The following is a 6,319-nucleotide window of genomic DNA, read 5'->3' as shown; positions in this document are numbered from 1 at the left end:
ATCTATTCGATACGTATACTTGCGTGGTAGAATTTTAACTGACACACGACAGGGTTTAGAGTTTGTGACACGTCATGGCTAGAATGTGTAATAGTATGGCGAGAATCTGTGGCATGACTGTGACCCAGTAGGGTTTAGAGTTTGTGACACAATATGATGAAAATTTGTGACATGGAATGGTGAGAATATGTGACATGCCATGGTGAGAGTATGTGACATGATTATGACATAACAGGGTTTATAGTTTGTAACACACCATGGAAGGAATATTTGACAAGGTAAGAATATGTGACATGCCATAGAGAAAATATGGGAGACGACATAGTGAGAATATCTAACATGCTAATGTGAGAATGTGGCATGCCATGGTGTGAATATGTGACACATCATGGTGAGAATATGTGAGACAGCATGGTGAAAATATGTGACATGGCTGTGACGTAGAGTTTGTGACACACCATGGTGGGAATGTGTAACATGGTTTGTTGAGAATGTGTGACATGGCATGGTGAGAATATATATGACCTGCCATGGATGGAATATGTGACACGCCATGGCTTGAATAAGTGACACGACATAAATTTAAATAGAAAAAAATATGAACAAATAAAGAAACTGTTTGAAATTCACGACATGCATATTAATGGTTAAGGTGTTTAAAGTGCCATCGCATTTTATTATATTTTCAACATTCACAAATGGCTGTGTGAAGGAAATAAGAGAGTTTGATTCATTCATCATTCCCAAAGGGGCTAGAGTGTTCGACTTCGCTTTGAGCAAAGTTAAGGACATCATAGCAACAATGTTGGTTCTGCGTGAAGAGGTTAGTTAGTTGTTAATTAAAACTTTCTTCTGTTTGATAATTTTTTGCTGGGTTGCTCTATTAGATGTTTGTGTTGTTGCCTGTGATATGTTTTAATTGTTTTCTTCCTAGTTTTATGGCTTTTGGATAAATTGTGGAAAGAACTACTATATTTTTACTAACATGGTTTAGCGTCATACGAAAATTTTTTAAGGGGGTCTACATATCGTGTAATAAGAATAAAAAGGTCTTTGATCTTATGTGTATTACGTTAACTATTTTTGGGGTTTTTAGCTTTTGTTTGGCGTGTTGTGTGTAAATCGTATAGTCGCCATAATCCTTACCGTGTCACCCAAGTGGGTATTTTAGGGTAGTTTGTGTAATGAATTAATAATTATAGTTGGCGTGTCACGACATGGCAGGGTTGGCATGTCATGACATGACTCAGTGTTGGCATGCAACAAAATTTTACTTGGTCTGTATAGCATATAACAACATATATTTCTTCAATCTGGCTTGTTATGGATTAAATATTTTTTGGTTTAGGATAGCATTACATGTAACATTTTACTTGGTCTACATAGCTTGTAACAACATTTTTCGAAGTGCTTGTCACAAACTTCTAAAAGGATAATCATTTACGTTATAACATTTATGAATTTATATGGGTGATACAAGTATTATAGTGTACCATTTTCTATTTTTTTCACATAATAATTTATGGTTACATTCATTTATCATTTACGGTATGATAATGGTTACATTTGACTTGTAATTTTGGGTAATGGAGGAAATTCTTGCTTTTCAAAAATTAGTAACTCTTTCCTTTCTAAAGACGATATCTACCCATGTATGTGCAGATGGTAGTGCAATAAGAAGCCAAAACACTTCTACAAGGTGGTTAAGAAGTTGGATTCACCTTAGTAGATGAGTGAACAGCTACTAATTTGTACTATGAATATGTATAATATTTATCAAAAAACTTATCAAAATATGTTTTTTGCAGTTGTGTGCACACAAAACCTTAGAGCCCATGAGAATATTGTGTGGACATTGATGTCCCTCTATCTAAGGGGCACCAATACATGCCAATGGGGCACATGGAGGATCAACCAAAAAAAGGTTTAGATGTGAGGGTAAAGAGGAGAAACTAAAAGGGGAAAAAAGTCGCTGGTCCCGTTAAGCGGAGGCACATCGTCGCTTTTGGAGATGAGAAGCACTTTGGCCCTAAGTTGATGAAGGAGAGGGACAACCATGGCAATGCCAGTAAACTACTAGTAAGGGCGGTTCTTATGGTTTATATTTAATAATTCCATATTTGATTATTGAATAATATATTAATACCTATTATTATAGTTGATTCATGCGACAACATCTCTTTAACGATTGATAGGACTTACTTAGACGCACAGTGGTAACGAGCCACTGGTAAGGATAGTTCTAATGGTTTATGTTCAATAATTCTATAAATGATTATCGAGTAACACTATAATATCTGTTATTGTAGTTGACCCATAAGATGACATCTCCTTAATGACCGACAAGATCTGCTCAGACACATAGTGGTAACGAGCCGTTGGTAAGGACAGTTCTAACGGTTTAAGTTCAACAATTCCATATATGATTATCAAATAACAAAATAATATCTGTTATTACAGTGAAGCCATGCGACGACATCTCCTCAACGATCGACAAGACCTACTCAAACGCAAAGTGGTAACGATTCGCCGGTTAAGATGGTTTTTATGGTTTATGTTCAACAATTTCATATTTGATTATTAAATAACATAGCAATATTTATTATTCCAATTGACCCATTTGACAGTAGTCAATGATGGTGTAGTCACAGCCTGTCAACTACGATGAGTCATGCAGAAGCATAGAAGAGACTTGTTGGAGCTAATGGCTTCAATTCAGTCATTGAAGGACACAATGTAGACATTTGAGGACCATATTATATGTTGGATTCTAGACGGCAGGAAATTACAAGTACGTTTTTCTTGTTTTGCTCATATATGGGTGGTTTATGTTTAGTGGGTGTAGTCTTATTTTTTATTTTTATTTTAGGGTTTAGGGTATTTTATGACTAAACAAATTTCCTTATTTGTCTCATTCTGCAAGGTGGTGCTTCATCTCACCATGATGGTGAGCAGTATTATGATGCTGATGATGGGTAAGATGATGAACTTTGTGTTGATGATGAAGACCTTGGCCATGGCATTGTTGGTGCTGAAGGAGACAATGTAACTCATGTCGATGGCATTGTTGATGATGCTATGGTAGGGAATGTGACCCTTCAATCAGTTGATGTTGAAAGAAACCATGATTTTCAGGCTAATGCGATTATTGATGCAGCTGCGGAAGGGGATAAGGGCCTTGAATCGGTTGAGACTGAATTAGACCATGTTCCTCAAGTTGATGAGGTTGTCGAGGCAGCTATGGGAGGGGATGGGAACCTTGAATCGGTTTAGGTTGAAAGAGACCATGTTCTTCAAGCTGATGCAGTTATCGAGGCAGCTGAGGGAAGGGATGGAAACCTTGAATCAGTTCAAGCTGAAGGAAACAATGATCCTCAAAGCACTCTCGAAGGCAACACATCACAGTTGTTGTCACCAGAGTCGCCAGATGTCCAACATCTTGAAGCATTAATTTTAAATCCAACTAAAGGCGCACGTGTCACAATAACTGGCAAATACATGGCCAGTCTATATGTTGACCCATTGATGAATCGCTGAGATGTCAAGAACTCAATAGTGGAAGCATACGAAGTTTTCAAGAAAGACGAGCGTGTGAGGTAAGCTCATAAAGAACATTGTAAATACCATTTTTGAATGAAATATTAATCCACCCAACCTTTTTAAATTCATTCTGTTATATGTGTAGGCGTAAAGTCAGGATCTTAGGGTATTTAGGGCTGAAATTTTTCACTTTATTAAAGGATTCTCAAGAGAAAATGACAAGTGAACAAATTGAAGCATGCCTCAACATACTACATAAGTGACTTACAAGGTCAAAGTCCAAGTTGTACAACACCCGTGCATGCGTGGTTGATACAATATTCTTCATAAGTTTATTTAAAAATTTTCAATTTTGAATTACGTATGTGTTTTGGACTGCATAACTTGAAAGTTGATGTAAACATATTTCACAGGACACCATTTGTATGCTTTACACTGCATATTCAATGATAACTCTCTAACATAGAGTTATTTGAGCTTAATTTTGATAATAATTTAGCTTAGTTTTTGTAGTAATGCATAAAAATTAATAGGTTTTATTTAATTATTTTAAATTAATTAATTTAGGTGAGTCAATCTAATCTTAGTTAATTTTATGCTTAATTTGGTGCTAATATGGTTAAGATAGGTTTTTACTGATTTGTTTATTCTTTTGTAGGTGTTTGATGAAGAAAGAGTTTTAATGGAAAAAGGAGAGCAATTTTGAGATACAGATTTTCACTACATATGTTTTGGTATTTTAGCCATAACTTTCTCTACAAAACTTTAAATGAAGTAATTTTTATCCCATTAGAAAGATAAGAGAAAAAGCTACAACTTTTATGTTTACCACTTTACCCAGTTCAGCATGAAAAGTAGTCAAAAATCTTATCAAACTTGAAATATTGTAGTAGTCCTAGAGCAATTACGATTTCTGTTAATTAATTGTTAATTGGGTAAGGCTACGACGCACATAGTCTGATGAGGAAATCATAGCTGAAATTGACTTCTTCCTTCACCTAACTTGGCCTAACTTCAAAGCTTCTAAAAACAACCTTGCAAAGGATTTAAAAAAAGAAGAGAGAATGAAGAAACACTAGATTATTAGTTGAGAGTCAAGCCATAAAGTCATTGAAGCTGAGAAGATTTTGAAGGATTCACGAAGACTTGGAAGATTAAGATTATAATTCTTGAGTTTTATTTTTTTTATTATTCTTTTATTTTCTTAGTTTATTTTTAATGTTTAAACTTTATTCACTGATGATGTGTGACTTAATGAAGAGTTGAGTTTTTAATCTAAGATTATGATTGAACTCAACATGTAGTCTGAATTATTTATCTTTCTTTTCCTTATATTTGATAGATTTAAGTTGTTTATTTTATTCTGTTCTTAAAACTTGTAATTGCTTGATCACCAATTAGATTGAATTGGAAATTTAAGTTAAACCTTGACGAAGAAGATTTAGGTAGACCTTGAATATAATAACGTATGATCAAATACACTTAGTTGATTATGTGGTTTGATTTGCATAAAAGGAAAACATGCACCTGTAAGCTATACGTAGCCAAAGAGCACAAACTTAATGAATCTTTCTTCAATTTAATTTGCATAGACATATAGTAAATTAATTGAGATAGGTATTTTTATGAGAAACTCTACAGAGACTTGTAAATTATTTAGGACTCTAGGTTAGCAACTTAATTCATTAAACTAAGTTAAGAGAGAGGGATAATAATCAAATGAAGTATTGAAGGATATCAGAATCTTAGGTCTGGTAGATAAGTGAGTTTTATTTACTATTTAATTTTAGTTTCAGTTTATTAGTTTTAATTTTTCTTTTTTATTTTAATTGTTTGGATAAAGTTAGGGTGTTATAATTTTAATAGTTAACAGTAGGAATTAAACAATTTTCTGTGAGAACGACACTCTACTTCATTATTATATTACTTGTTAATAATACGTATACTTGCATAAGAAATCAACAAGAAGTTTTTGGTGTCGTTGCCAGGGAATTGATTTTTAATTCTTTTTTGTTAATATTAATACTAAGCATTCCTAATCTTACTTCAGACTTTTCATTTTATTTCATATACTTCTAATTGAGGTGATGAACTATCAGTGGCCATCTGAACAATTTGTGCCTAAGAGGGTTGCTAGTGAATATGCATTGGATGTAATTAGTGTTTTAGCTACCTAAGTAACTGCTTTGTCTCAGAAAATTAACCCTTAGGGTGATAATGCCTTTTAAAGTGCTTTTACGACATGTGAGCTTTGTGGAGATAGGCATTCAAGTGATTGTTGTCCAACCTATTACGAATCAATGCAATTTGATGGAAGCTTCGATGGGCAACAAAATAAGTCATACTCCAACAATTACAACTCAAGATGGAATCATAAAAATTTTTCATGGAGTAATGATCACAGTCCTACATATTCTTCACAACCTATTTTCCATAATGTTTTTCAATTACAAGTTATAGCTTCTATGCTAGAGCAAAAGCCTTTAATAGAAGATATATTCATGCAATTCATGACAAAGATTGATGCCTTCATGACAAGGACTGATGCCATCATTCAAAGTCAAGCAGAATTAATCTGAAATCTTGAGACACAAGTGGGTTAACTAGCTAGTGCCATCAATAATAGACTTTAAGATGATGGAAAAAAAGTAGATCATGGAAATACTTCCAACAATCAAGTTCAAGATGAAGAAATTAAGTAAGAAGAGGAAATATCTACATCACCACAAGTAAAGCCACATATGCCTCCCATTCTTTTTCTAGATACAGTTGATGAGTT

Source organism: Theobroma umbraticum, unplaced genomic scaffold (assembly GCF_002168275.2).
Source record: "Theobroma umbraticum cultivar Fairchild unplaced genomic scaffold, ASM216827v3 scaffold_146.0, whole genome shotgun sequence".
Classification (NCBI taxonomy): domain Eukaryota; kingdom Viridiplantae; phylum Streptophyta; class Magnoliopsida; order Malvales; family Malvaceae; genus Theobroma; species Theobroma umbraticum.
This window is presented reverse-complemented; position numbering follows the sequence as displayed.